The sequence below is a fragment of the Notolepis coatsorum genome (assembly GCF_963971535.1).
Source record: "Notolepis coatsorum genome assembly, chromosome: 15".
NCBI lineage: Eukaryota > Metazoa > Chordata > Actinopteri > Aulopiformes > Paralepididae > Notolepis > Notolepis coatsorum.
In genome coordinates this window covers 55758702-55773080 of record NC_140179.1, presented here as the reverse complement: position 1 = coordinate 55773080, position 14379 = coordinate 55758702, and positions in this window count along the sequence as shown.

Here is a 14379-nt window from a genome sequence, read left to right as displayed (position 1 = left end):
ACACACCGACGGCAGAGGCAACCATGCAAGGGGCCAACCTGCTCATCGGGAGCAATTAGAGGTTAAGTGTCTTGCTCAAGGACACATCGACATGCTGCCCGGGAGGAGCGGGAATCGAACCGGGAACCGCCGGATTGCCAGACTACTGCTCTACCTCCTGAGCCACTGTCGCACCTGGATGATGTCCCCCTGGGGGCTGGATGATGTCCTGGGGGCTGGATGATGTCCCCCTGGGGCTGGATGAGTCCTGGGGGCTGGATGATGTCCCCCTGGGTGTGGATGATGTCCCCCTGGGTGTGGATGATGTCCCCCTGGGTGTGGATGATGTCCTGGGGGCTGGATGATGTCCTGGGGGCTGGATGATGTCCTGGGGGCTGGATGATGTCCCCCTGGGGCTGGATGATGTCCTGGGGGCTGGATGATGTCCTCCTGGGGGCTGGATGATGTCCTGGGGGCTGGATGATGTCTTGGGGGCTGGATGATGTCCCCATGGGGGCTGGATGATGTCCTGGGGGCTGGATGATGTCCTGGGGCTGGATGATGTCCTGGGGGCTGGATGATGTCCTGGGGGCTGGATGATGTCCTGGGGGCTGGATGATGTCCTGGATGATGTCCTGGGGGCTGGATGATGTCCTGGGGGCTGGATGATGTCCCCCTGGGGCTGGATGATGTCCTGGGGGCTGGATGATGTCCTCCTGGGGCTGGATGATGTCCTCCTGGGGGCTGGATGATGTCCTGGGGGCTGGATGATGTCTTGGGGGCTGGATGATGTCCCCCTGGGGGCTGGATGATGTCCTGGGGGCTGGATGATGTCCTGGGGCTGGATGATGTCCTGGGGGCTGGATGATGTCCTGGGGGCTGGATGATGTCCTGGGGCTGGATGATGTCCTGGGGGCTGGATGATGTCCTGGGGGCTGGATGATGTCCTCCTGGGGCTGGATGATGTCCTCCTGGGGGCTGGATGATGTCCTGAGGCTGGATGATGTCCTCCTGGGGGCTGGATGATGTCCTGGGGGCTGGATGATGTCCTGGGGGCTGGATGATGTCCTCCTGGGGCTGGATGATGTCCTCCTGGGGGCTGGATGATGTCCTGAGGCTGGATGATGTCCTCCTGGGGGCTGGATGATGTCCTGGGGCTGGATGAGTGCTCAGTGCTCCAAGCTGCATTCCACACAGGAGAGAAGAGCCTCCGCTTGTACAGGGGGCTTCCTGTGGGGACCCGTGTTGCCAGGTACAACACGGGTGCTCCCCCCCGTGCTCGCAAGGGTTTCCCCTCCCGATAAGACAAACCCAATGGAAAAACATGCACAACAGATCGCTAACGCTGTCGCGTCCCCGATGAAGACAGACAGGAGCACTTGGATTGGTCCCCGGGGCGCGGCCCACACCGCAGCCCCTATCTACTCCCGGCTGCCCTTGGGGGGAAGGTCAGAGAGACATTTCATCGGCGACCCAATGCATGTGTGTGTGTGTTCCTGTGTGTAGCCCATCTCGCAGGTGTGTGTTAAAGTGCATGACAAATAAAGACTTCTTCTTCTTTTGTCTTCTGTCATTTTCAAGTGGACAATTTCTAAAAGGAGACAAACTTTCACTTTTAATGTGTGAGTTACTGTCAGTAAACGATAAACGGCACTTTTCTAGTTCTTCATAGTGGCTTCATTTGTGACTGGAATTCCCTATTTTCCAAACTTTCAGGGACATTTTTTGCCTGAATCCTGAATGTTGATTTCCTACGCTGTGGTACAATGTGCTCGGAACGTTGTGGGCTCTAATCTGATTTGTGGCCAACGTCACATGTCACTCTCACGCTCTCTCTCCCTCCCTATATCCCCCTCTGTCTCTCTTTCTTTCCCTCCTTCCCTTTCTCTCCCTCTCTCCATGTGTCCCACCATCCCTCTGTCTCTCTCTCACGCTTTCCCCCTCCCTTTCCCTCTCCCCCCCTATATCCCCCTCTGTCTCACTTTTTCCCTCTCTCCCTCCTTCCCTTTCTCTCCCTCTCTCCATGTCTCCCACCATCCCTCTCTTTCTCTCTCCCTCTCTTTCTCTTTCTCTCTCCCGCTCTCTCTCTCTTTATCTCCATCTCCCTCTCTCCTTCTCTCTCCCGCTCTCTTTCTCTCTCCCATCTCTCTCTCTCCCATCTCTCTCTCTCTCTCTCTCTCTCTCTCTCTCTCTCTCTCTCTCTCTCTCTCTCTCTCTCTCTCTCTCTCTCTCTCTCTCTCTCTCTGCCACTCTCTACTATGTCATAGAGCAGAAATACCCTTGAAGATAAATCTTTATATATCTTTTTAAAGGTGGACGTCAGTCCCCTATATACTCCAGCTCCTGCAGAGCATCTGGTTCCAACATACACAGATGCAACGAGTTGTCCTCATGTCCCAGGACCTTTTGAAGGACGGTTAAGACTGTCACAGCACCCCTATAAAACATCCTGGCATTCTGGAGTATGGAATGTCCATACGTCCCCTCCTCCTCCTTCTCCTCCTCCTCCTCCTCCTCCTCCCCCTCCTCCTCCTCCTCCTCCTCCTCCTCCTCCTCCCCCACTTCCCCCTCCTCCCCCTCCTCCTCCTCCCCCTCCCCCTCCTCCCCCTCCTCCTCCTCCTCCACCTCCTCCTCCTCCCTCCTCCTCCTCCACCTCCCCCTCCTCCTCCACATCCTCCCTCTCCCTCTCCCCCTCCTCCTCCTCCTCCTCCTCCTCCTCCTCCTCCTCCTCCTCCCTCTCCTCCCTTTCCTCCCTCCTCCTCCTCCCCCTCCTCCTCCTCCACCTCCCCCTCCTCCTCCTCCTCCTCCTCCTCCTCCTCCACCTCCTCCTCCTCCTCCTCCCTCTCCTCCTCCCTCTCCCCCTCTTCCTCTTCCTCCTCCTCCTCCTCCTCCTAATGACTATTCCACCCAGCAGCACGGCGTGTTTCTGTCACAATGTGGTGGTGCGACAGGACCCGATAGCAGACAAGTGGAGGCGGGCAGCAAGTCCACAGGTTTTTAATGAACAGGAATACTAAACAGTATAATACAAATAAATAAAAAATAAAAACAAAACTTTCAGTGACAACTGGAAGAGGGGGAAAAAGGTAAACACAATAACTAACTCTAACTGCTAACATCTAACACGGGGAACACTTACTTGAAACATGGGAACGTGAAACAAGGACAGCGCAACAACGACAGTGTGTAACAGAGATAATGAACCGACACAGGGAACCGGAAACAGGGAACTCAGATACACAGGAACAAATGACAAACACCTGGGATGATTACAATGGGAGACACCTGGCAGGGGAAACAGACTGACAAAGAACTACAATACATTACAAAAGGAACTACAACTATGGATGACAAGACAAACACCAGACACTAGGACAAAACAAGCAAGCGGGGAACCTAATACCAGACAGTAACTACAAACACTAAGACTAAACAGTTAAGTTAACCTAATACAAGACAAGATAAACGTTAGACTAACAGGAACATGAAGAGCAAGAGAGAGAAGGAGAGAAAGAGCAAGAGAGAGGAGAGAGAGAGCAAGAGAGAGAGAGAGAGATAGAGAGAGAGAGCAAGAGAGAGAGAGAGCAAGAGAGAGAGAAGAGAGAGAGAGACAAGAGAGAGAGAAGGGATTGAACACTAATGCCTCTTTTCCATTGCATAGTACCTACTCGACTCGACCCTACTCTACTCTACTCGCTTTAGGCACCTGGTACTTTGTTCCTTTTCCACTGCAGGTACTGCTCAGTTTGTCTCCGTGTGCGGAGGCGGGCCGCTGGTGTACAGCATGAGAGCTCTGTGAGCATATAGCTATGTCCGTGAGGGTTTGGAGCAAGCCAGAGTAAACAGTTTTCAATCAATCAATCAATCAATCAATCAATCAATAACAACATCTTAACAGGCACCTCCAAAATTGCCCATTTTCGTTTTCGTTTTTGAGGACTGCATACTTTTTTTGCAAACAAAAACAACATACTTTATACTTATAGCACATGCATAAGCCTGGTCTCTTTTGAAAGATGACATTCTGAAGTTTCTGATTATTTTAGTGCTAACGTAATAGAGTAACATAGGTCTGAACTTGAGTTGTAAAAAAAACTTGTTACTAAAGTTTTTCTGTAGTAATTAGTAGTAGGTAGTATTTCCTTACATATCTTATTGTAACATAATATGGGCTAGCACTCATTCATCTCATCTTCAAACAATTATTTTACTTCAAAAAAGATTTGTTAGACTGGCAACCCTCTCAGATCGATTTGAACCATCTGCTCCTCTTTTCAAGAAACTAATCATTCTGACTGTGTCTGAGGTTAATTCTTTACAGATATGTATATTTGTGTACAAATGCATTCATGATCACAATCTACCAAATGGTTTTAATAGTTTTTTTTTCTTTTAATTCAGATGTTCATTCATATGCTACATGTCAGTCCAGGGACCTGCATATACCTTATTGTGGTGCTTCACTTAGGCAGTTCTCAGTGAGGTATAGAGGGTCCAATCTTTGGAATGCAGCTGATCCTATGTTGAGAAAATCTCCATCTCTGCTTATTTTTAAAGCAAACTACAAAAAAATGCTCATATCCAAAAGTAGTAGATAGATAAATAGGTCATACATGTAGGTATGCATTTGGTTATGTGGGTGGGTAGGTTTGTAGGCAGGTGGGTGGGTTGTTATATATTATTATGTACACAGTATATGCATGTATGTACTGTGTGTATGTATGTTTGTATTAACACAAATCTTTTGAATGTATTCTGGTATTTTATAATATGCATATTTTTGTATTTTTGTATGTTTGATTTTATAAAACAGGGGAAGTTCTTGATAAGCCTCTAGGCTTCTAACTTCTCCTTCACAATCGTTATAACTTATTATGTATTGTTTTTACTTCTGTTTAACTGTGTTAATAAACAAACAAACAAACAAACAAACAAACAAACAAACAAACAAACAAAAGGTGGTATGGCTTACAAATGGAGCCATAGTCTGAAGCCTTATGTAGTACATATCCAAATTTCATAAAGATCCATTCAGAAATGAGTGATTAGGAGTGATTTTGGTAAACTGTGTACAAAGAAAAACTCGATTTTCTCATAGACTTCAATTCATTCGGCTGTTTTGCTCTTCCTGTTTTCGTGTTTTCCGTGTTTTTTTTTTGTAGATCCCCATGTGGGGTATCATTGGAAAGCCACACTCATTGGCTACAACAATCCATAATCATTTTCGAGATCGGATCTAGATTGACGGAACTACTGCAGCCTGAGTTGGGAGTGATATTTTGCGCAATACCGTGTACTTTGCACAAGCCTCAAATGTAACTCGAGAACCACTGAACGGATTCTGTCGGATTTTGTCGCTATCGACAGGCAACAAATAAGCCTTCAATTCGATATATATATATATTGCATTACAAAATATGCACACCCGAGCCACTAGGGGTCGCCAAAGTGCCGGTTGCAAAAAGTCCGAAAAACTTCCCATATGAGGGACGTTGCAGCTTAACAGATTCTCGGTGTGTCTATTCTGCTAACGTTAACGTTACCTCTCGTGTCTATTCTACTAGCGTTAACGTTACCTCTCGTGTCTATTCTACTAACGTTAACGTTAACGTTACCTCTTGTGTCTATTCTACTAGCGTTAATGTTACTCTTGTGTCTATTCTACTAACGTTAGCATTAGGTAATAACCGGTTTAAAATGGATGGTGACGATTACCTCACGTTGTGTCTATTCTACTAGCATTAACGTTACTAGTACAAACAATCAATAGCAAGTTATATTGATTTGTGTACGCTATGTACGCTAGCCACAATGCTAAAAAAAACGCAATCACATAAGCTAACAAATCAGCGATCTTTTTGTGAGAGTAAACTCTCCGCTCTGTGGTAAATTGTGTTGATGTTGGTTTTGTTTCATCAATAAATGAGGCAGAATACACAGTGAATGTATCCTTTTTTGTTTATTGCACTTGTTCCTGCTGCAAACAAATAATGAATCCTACGCGAGGCATTAAAGATGGCGGGTTTCTGTGTGTGACGCTTCTCTCTTCTGACCAATCAGTGGTCTGCAGTGTTTCACGTAACTTTTTTGGTACCACTTCTACCCGCTTGGAACCTCGAGAAAGCCGGTACTAAAAAAGTACCGGGTACCAGGTACCATCCGCAAATTTTGGCAATGGAAAACCGAAAAGGCAGAGTAGAGTAGAGTAGAGTAGAGTAGAGTAGAGTAGAGTAGAGTAGAGTCGAGTAGGTACCATGCAGTGGAAAAGGGGCATAAGGGACAGAAATACCAGGAACACACATACAGGGACGGGGAGTGGTCAGGGGAGAACAGTCCATGGACCGGTGGGACGTTACAGTTTCTAAACAGGAACGGAATCGAGTTGGTGGAAAACAAAATCAGTGCGATTAGTCCCGCCGATGCAGACATGGCATAATAACACACAACCATAAAAAAGGGCTTTGCATAGGTCTCTCCCTCTCTCTATCTCTCCTTATCTCTCTCTCTCTCTCTCTCTCTCTCTCTCTCTCTCTCTCTCTCTCTCTCTCTCTCTCTCTCTCTCTCTCTCTCTCTCTCTCTCTCTCTCTCTCTCTCGACGTATGGTAAACCAATGTCTTCAGCCGGAGAAGGGGGTGCAGGGAGGTCAAGAGGAGGCGATCTGGAGGCAGGAGGAGGGGAAGCAACATGGTGACAGACTGGCCGTTTTGTGTTGGAAACATGCGCGCGTTTGATTGACACCTTCATATATATATACACTCACACACCAATGGTGTCTCCGCCTCCAACACTTGCTCACTGAAAGGCTTGTTTAATATTCTTTAAGTACAGGGGTAAACACTTGGCATAAGGAAGCACTTGATTCAGCCGGGACCATTTTGAGACTCGCTCTGGATGGACAGAGGACATGAAAGAGGCCCTTCATATGAATTCAACAGGGCCCGGCGTCTGGTTTCAAACAATCACACACACACACAGACACACACACACACACACACGCATGCATGCCCACAGACATGCACACATGCTAGTACACACACAGCACGCACGCTTGCTAACTTATCATGCAAACACACAAACATACATGCAAATGCACTCATGCACACTTTGTGTTTGACAAGCAGTCACACCTCTCACCACATCCGAGCCCCTATTATCATGGCTGAATGAAAAAGTTTTCGGTCCCGCTTTTTGCCACTTGTCAATCGGACCTCCCCAGCTTGAGAAAGTCAAGGCCCCATGCACACGCTCTTTTGGGAGAAAACTCTGAATTGGCCATATACTAGGATAGGGTAGGCTAGGTACTATAAAATAGCATAATAGTGCATAATAGTGTCCTACTGTAATAGTGTACTAGTTTACTAGTGTGCTAGCATCATAGTGTGTAATAGTGTGCTAGTGTCATAGTGTGTAATAGTGTGCTAGCATCATAGTGTGTAATAGTGTGCTAGTGTCATAGTGTGTAATAGTGTACTAGCATCATAGTGTGTAATAGTGTACTAGCATCATAGTGTGTAATAGTGTGCTAGTGTCATAGTGTGTAATAGTGTGCTAGCATCATAGTGTGTAATAGTGTGCTAGTGTCATAGTTTGTAATAGTGTGCTAGCATCATAGTGTGTAATAGTGTGCTAGCGTCATAGTGTGTAATAGTGTGATAGAGTCATAGTGTGCGAGTGTCATAGTATGTGTAATAGTGTACTCGCTTATTAGTGTGCCGGTGTCATAGTGTGTAATAGTGTACTAGTGTGCTAGTGTCATAGTGTGTAATGGTGTACTAGTTTGCTAGTGTGCTAGTGGCATAGTGTGTAATGGTGTACTAGTTTGCTAGTGTGCTAGTGTGTAATAGTGTACTAGTTTGCTAGTGTGCTAGTGTCATAGTGTGTAATGGTGTACTAGTTTGCTAGTGTGCTAGTGGCATAGTGTGTAATGGTGTACTAGTTTGCTAGTGTGCTAGTGTGTAATAGTGTACTAGTTTGCTAGTGTGCTAGTGTCATAGTGTGTAATGGTGTACTAGTTTGCTAGTGTGCTAGTGTGTAATAGTGTACTAGTTTGCTAGTGTGCTAGTGTCATAGTGTGTAATAGTGTAATAGTGTACTAGTTTGCTAGTGTGCTAGTGTCATAGTGTGTAATAGTGTACTAGTTTGCTAGTGTGCTAGTGTGCTAGTGTCATAGTGTGTAATAGTGTACTAGTTTGCTAGTGTGCTAGTGTGCTAGTGTCATAGTGTGTAATAGTGTACTAGTTTGCTAGTGTGCTAGTGTCATAGTGTGTAATAGTGTACTAGTTTGCTAGTTTGCTAGTCTGCTAGTGTCATAGTGTGTAATGGTGTACTAGTGTACTAGTTTGCTAGTGTGCTAGTGTCATAGTGTGTAATGGTGTACTAGTTTGCTAGTGTGCTAGTGTCATAGTGTGTAATGGTGTACTAGTTTGCTAGTGTGCTAGTGTGCTAGTGTCATAGTTTGTAATAGTGTACTAGTTTGCTAGTTTGCTAGTGTCATAGTGTGTAATGGTGTACTAGTCTGCTAGTGTCATAGTGTGTAATAGTGTACTAGTTTGCTAGTGTCATAGTGTGTAATAGTGTACTAGTTTGCTAGTGTCATAGTGTGTAATAGTGTACTAGTTTGCTAGTCTGCTAGTGTCATAGTGTGTAATAGTGTACTAGTTTGCTAGTGTCATAGTGTGTAATAGTGTACTAGTTTGCTAGTCTGCTAGTGTCATAGTGTGTAATGGTGTACTAGTTTGCTAGTGTCATAGTGTGTAATAGTGTACTAGTTTGCTAGTGTGCTAGTGTCATAGTGTGTAATAGTGTACTAGTTTGCTAGTCTGCTAGTGTCATAGTGTGTAATAGTGTACTAGTTTGCTAGTGTCATAGTGTGTAATAGTGTACTAGTTTGCTAGTGTGCTAGTGTCATAGTGTGTAATGGTGTACTAGTTTGCTAGTGTGCTAGTGTCATAGTTTGTAATAGTGTGCTGTGAATGGCCACAGTACAAGGAATGGTCAGTTTATTAACATGCACCCTTTGACCCCTTGATTTAAGTTAAAGTTAAGTTTTTACGAAAGTGCACTTTTTTTGTACTGACCGAATCTATTTATTTATTGGACTTGACAGATCAACAATGTAGGGATCCCGTTCTGGCAGTGTCATGTCTCTTGTGCTTTGAAGTGTCATGTATGTCTTTTGTCCCTGTTTTGTCTTGAATGTGTAGAAATACAGCTGTTTGCCGTACCATGCTCTAAATTGACCCTTGCGGGACTAATAAAGTTTTTTGAATTGAATTTAATTGAATTGTGTCATAGAGTGCAAGAGTGTGCTAGTGTCATAGTGTGTAAGAGTGTGCTAGTGTCATAGTGTGTAATGGTGTACTAGTGTCATAGTGTGTAATAGTGTGCTAGCATCATAGTGTGTAATAGTGTGCTAGTGTCATAGTTTGTAATAGTGTGCTAGCATCATAGTGTGTAATAGTGTGATAGAGTCATAGTGTGCGAGTGTCATAGAATGTGTAATAGTGTACTCGCTTATTAGTGTGCCGGTGTCATAGTGTGTAATAGTGTACTAGTGTGCTAGTGTCATAGTGTGTAATGGTGTACTAGTTTGCTAGTGTGCTAGTGGCATAGTGTGTAATGGTGTACTAGTTTGCTAGTGTGCTAGTGTGTAATAGTGTACTAGTTTGCTAGTGTGCTAGTGTCATAGTGTGTAATGGTGTACTAGTTTGCTAGTGTCATAGTGTGTAATAGTGTACTAGTTTGCTAGTGTGCTAGTGTCATAGTGTGTAATAGTGTACTAGTTTGCTAGTGTGCTAGTGTCATAGTGTGTAATAGTGTACTAGTTTGCTAGTGTGCTAGTGTCATAGTGTGTAATAGTGTACTAGTTTGCTAGTGTGCTAGTGTGCTAGTGTCATAGTTTGTAATAGTGTACTAGTTTGCTAGTGTGCTAGTGTCATAGTGTGTAATAGTGTACTAGTTTGCTAGTGTGCTAGTGTGCTAGTGTCATAGTGTGTAATAGTGTACTAGTTTGCTAGTGTGCTAGTGTGCTAGTGTCATAGTGTGTAATAGTGTACTAGTTTGCTAGTGTGCTAGTGTCATAGTGTGTAATAGTGTACTAGTTTGCTAGTTTGCTAGTCTGCTAGTGTCATAGTGTGTAATGGTGTACTAGTTTGCTAGTGTCATAGTGTGTAATGGTGTACTAGTTTGCTAGTGTGCTAGTGTGCTAGTGTCATAGTTTGTAATAGTGTACTAGTTTGCTAGTGTGCTAGTGTGCTAGTGTCATAGTGTGTAATGGTGTACTAGTTTGCTAGTTTGCTAGTGTGCTAGTGTCATAGTGTGTAATGGTGTACTAGTCTGCTAGTGTCATAGTGTGTAATAGTGTACTAGTTTGCTAGTGTCATAGTGTGTAATGGTGTACTAGTCTGCTAGTGTCATAGTGTGTAATAGTGTACTAGTTTGCTAGTGTCATAGTGTGTAATAGTGTACTAGTTTGCTAGTGTGCTAGTGTCATAGTGTGTAATGGTGTACTAGTTTGCTAGTGTGCTAGTGTCATAGTTTGTAATAGTGTGCTGTGAATGGCCACAGTACAAGGAATGGTCAGTTTATTAACATGCACCCTTTGACCCCTTGATTTAAGTTAAAGTTAAGTTTTTACGAAAGTGCACTTTTTTTGTACTGACCGAATCTATTTATTTATTGGACTTGACAGATCAACAATGTAGGGATCCCGTTCTGGCAGTGTCATGTCTCTTGTGCTTTGAAGTGTCATGTATGTCTTTTGTCCCTGTTTTGTCTTGAATGTGTAGAAATACAGCTGTTTGCCGTACCATGCTCTAAATTGACCCTTGCGGGACTAATAAAGTTTTTTGAATTGAATTTAATTGAATTGTGTCATAGAGTGCAAGAGTGTGCTAGTGTCATAGTGTGTAAGAGTGTGCTAGTGTCATAGTGTGTAATGGTGTACTAGTGTCATAGTGTGTAAGAGTGTGCTAGTGTCATAGTGTGTAAGAGTGTGCTAGTGTCATAGTGTGTAAGAGTGTGCTAGTGTCATAGTGTGTAATAGTGTGCTAGTGTCATAGTGTGTAAGAGTGTGCTAGTGTCATAGTGTGTAATAGTGTGCTAGTGTCATAGTTTGTAATAGTGTGCTAGTGTCATAGTGTGTAATGGTGTACTAGCATCATAGTGTGTAATGGTGTACTAGTGTCATAGTGTGTAAGAGTGTGCTAGTGTCATAGTGTGTAATGGTGTACTAGTGTCATAGTGTGTAAGAGTGTGCTAGTGTCATAGTGTGTAATGGTGTACTAGTGTCATAGTGTGTAAGAGTGTACTAGTGTCATAGTGTGTAAGAGTGTACTAGTGTCATAGTGTGTAAGAGTGTAGTACTAGTGTCATAGTGTGTAAGAGTGTACTAGTGTCATAGTGTGTAAGAGTGTACTAGTGTCATAGTGTGCAATGGTGTACTAGTGTCATAGTGTGTAAGAGTGTACTAGTGTCATAGTGTGTAAGAGTGTGCTAGTGTCATAGTGTGTAAGAGTGTGCTAGTGTCATAGTGTGTAATGGTGTACTAGTGTCATAGTGTGTAAGAGTGTTCTAGCATCATAGTGTGTAAGAGTTGAGAGAAAACGGTGCTTTTTCAATGTATGTGATGTATAGATTGGGGAGAGATGACCACAGCTAAAATGGTAGATCGAAATGTGCATGGAAGCAGGAGACGGTGATAGAACGGTGGTGGAACCAGTGGTTTCACAGGCACAGGCCGCGTCAGCGAGGGTTTTGTTATGAATTCCTTAGAAGAACATCTGAGATTAGAGTGTACTGTCTCCCAGGACAGGAGGGAGAGAGGTTCATCTTAATGAAACGTGAGTTTATTAGTGTTAAAGGTTATGCAGTTGTCATGACAACACGTCGCATGACAACCAGAAGGCGGGGCCGTCGTTGCGACGACGAACATCTATAAGTCGGACGGTGTTTCCGGGTGTAAGGCAGACTAAAAACTGACTGAGACTAAGAGGGAAGAAACCAGAAGAGACTCTCTCCTCTCATTGAGAGAGAGGGGGGGGGGGGGGAGAATGGCACATCACCAGTAGCTTCGGCTACCACGAGGATGGTCTTAGGCTAACGACTAGGCCTGACCACTATTGGACTGAATAACAAAAGGACAATCTGAACACACCGAGAGATCATTAGAATAGACTCTTCAAGGATGATACAATTTGATAACATCTGATAACATCTGATTAGGAGGTTCTGTGTATAGCAATAAACAACGCTTTTCCTCATAAGGTATCTCACGGTGTCGAAGTGTCGAATTCTTACGGAGGTGGAGAAGTATTATGGTTTATGGATTGCACTAACGGGGGGGAGATAAGGATCTTATCTACCAGTATCGGAGACGTCAGGACCATTAAAAGTACACAACGCAGAGGAATTGGATGGAGGGCCAAACAGACGAAGACGTGATACTGGCCAGTTTGATCAGAATCTTACAGTTGATGCCGTTGGGACCCGGATTTGCAAGAGATTAAAACAACGGGAACAGTTGGTTGTTGATGACAGCCAGATTTGCAAGAGATAAGAACAACGGATAAAGACTTTTTCAATAATGGGGCGACAGTGGACAACAGTCATCAATGTGTGGGAGAATCATGATCGAAGCAAGGCCGGCCAGCCCTGGGAGAGAGCGGCGAGTCGAGCGGTCAGGAGGCGAACCAGCGCTGTAGGGGAAACAGCGCTCCGATCAAAAATGTGAGTTCACTGTGCACACGGTTGTTTTGATTTTATAGCCAAATAAAAACGAACAGATAGTGAATCCGTAAACGTAAACATTTCTAGTTTGACACAGAGAGAGAATGCCAGCTGTAATAATATGAGCAGAGAGCCATGGTGAAAATCGAGGGTGTTATCTACAGAGAATGAAAAGCAAATGAGGCAGGCTGCACAGTTTTGGTTTAAGGAGGGTAAATGCGAGATGAGGAAAGGGGGGGGGGGGCGCTTGAATCAGATCGAAAAATTGTTATGGCGGGACTGTTTTCATAACAGAAGGAAAGTCGAAAGGAGATTGTACCAGTGTGTATTATGTCCGATCAGGCAAGAGTATTAGTCTAAGAAAGCGTCCCCTGATAATGGATAGGAAAGAGAGGAAAAACAGCGGTGTTTTCAGGCCTTGGAAGGAAGGGCAGCGGCCGTTTGTTGAGAGAGTAGCCATTTGCACCGAGTCAAAATGGCCGCAGAGCCACGAGGGGTTTAGAATCAGGAAGTGACACGTCACCTACAATCCTCTAGACTGAGTTTTGGCCGCCATCTAGGGGGGCAGTGGGATAATACAGGCAAATGGAGGAGTAGGTCGCCACCTAGTGGCGGAGGGGGGGGGGGGGGGGGTAGTGCTGGGGAGTTTCCATTACCCATAGGGGAATATTTAGAGTTTAATTCAATTAAGGAGTTTAATTGCGGAGGGGGGGGGGGTAGTGCTGGGGAGTTTCCATTACCCATAGGGGAATATTTAGAGTTTAATTCAATTAAGGAGTTTAATTGCGGAGGGGGGGGGGGGGGTAGTGCTGGGGAGTTTCCATTACCCATAGGCGAATATGTAGAGTTTAAGTTAATTAAGGAGTTGAATTTTTTCAAAATTACCAACTGCTTGTGTGTATACACGGTGGTGTATGTGAGAACTTTGTAAAGGAACTCAAAGTGTGGTATATAGAGCGACGGGACAGCTCCAGGGCGACGGTAGACAGCCCCGTAGGGTATATAGAGCGACGGGACAGCTCCAGGGCGACGGTAGACAGCCCCGTAGGGTATATAGAGCGACGGGACAGCTCCAGGGCGACGGTAGACAGCCCCGTAGGGTATAGAGCGACGGTGACAGCTCCAGGGCGATGGTAGACAGCCCCGTAGGGTATAGAGCGACGGTGACAGCTCCAGGGCGACGGTAGACAGCCCCGTAGGGTATAGAGCAACGGTGACAGCTCCAGGGCGACGGTAGACAGCCCCGTAGGGTATAGGGCGACGGACAGCTCTGTTGTATGTTAGATGATAGTACGAGTACGTATGTGAGTTAGGAGCAGGGAACCAACCTGCTCTGTTGTATGTTAGAGCGATGCTCGGTTGTATGTTATTATCATAATAATAAGATCGATATACAGGTTAATTAAATAAGTTTAATTATGAAATAAGAGGGAGTTCGATCTCCAGTGGGGCCTTCTCACACCTAATAAATAGGCAGAGTCTTGAGGGGACACGTCACCAGAAAGAACTGGCGCGCGCTGGGGGTCAACCGTGGGACAAACGTAGAGCGCCGAGTGGGTATCGTTTAGCTGCTGGTGTCACGCCGGAAGACAACAAAACAGGGAACAGCCCTGTAGGATTAGATATGGGTGTTGAGAAGGTGGGGGACTAATAGAGAACAAATAGCGCCATGGG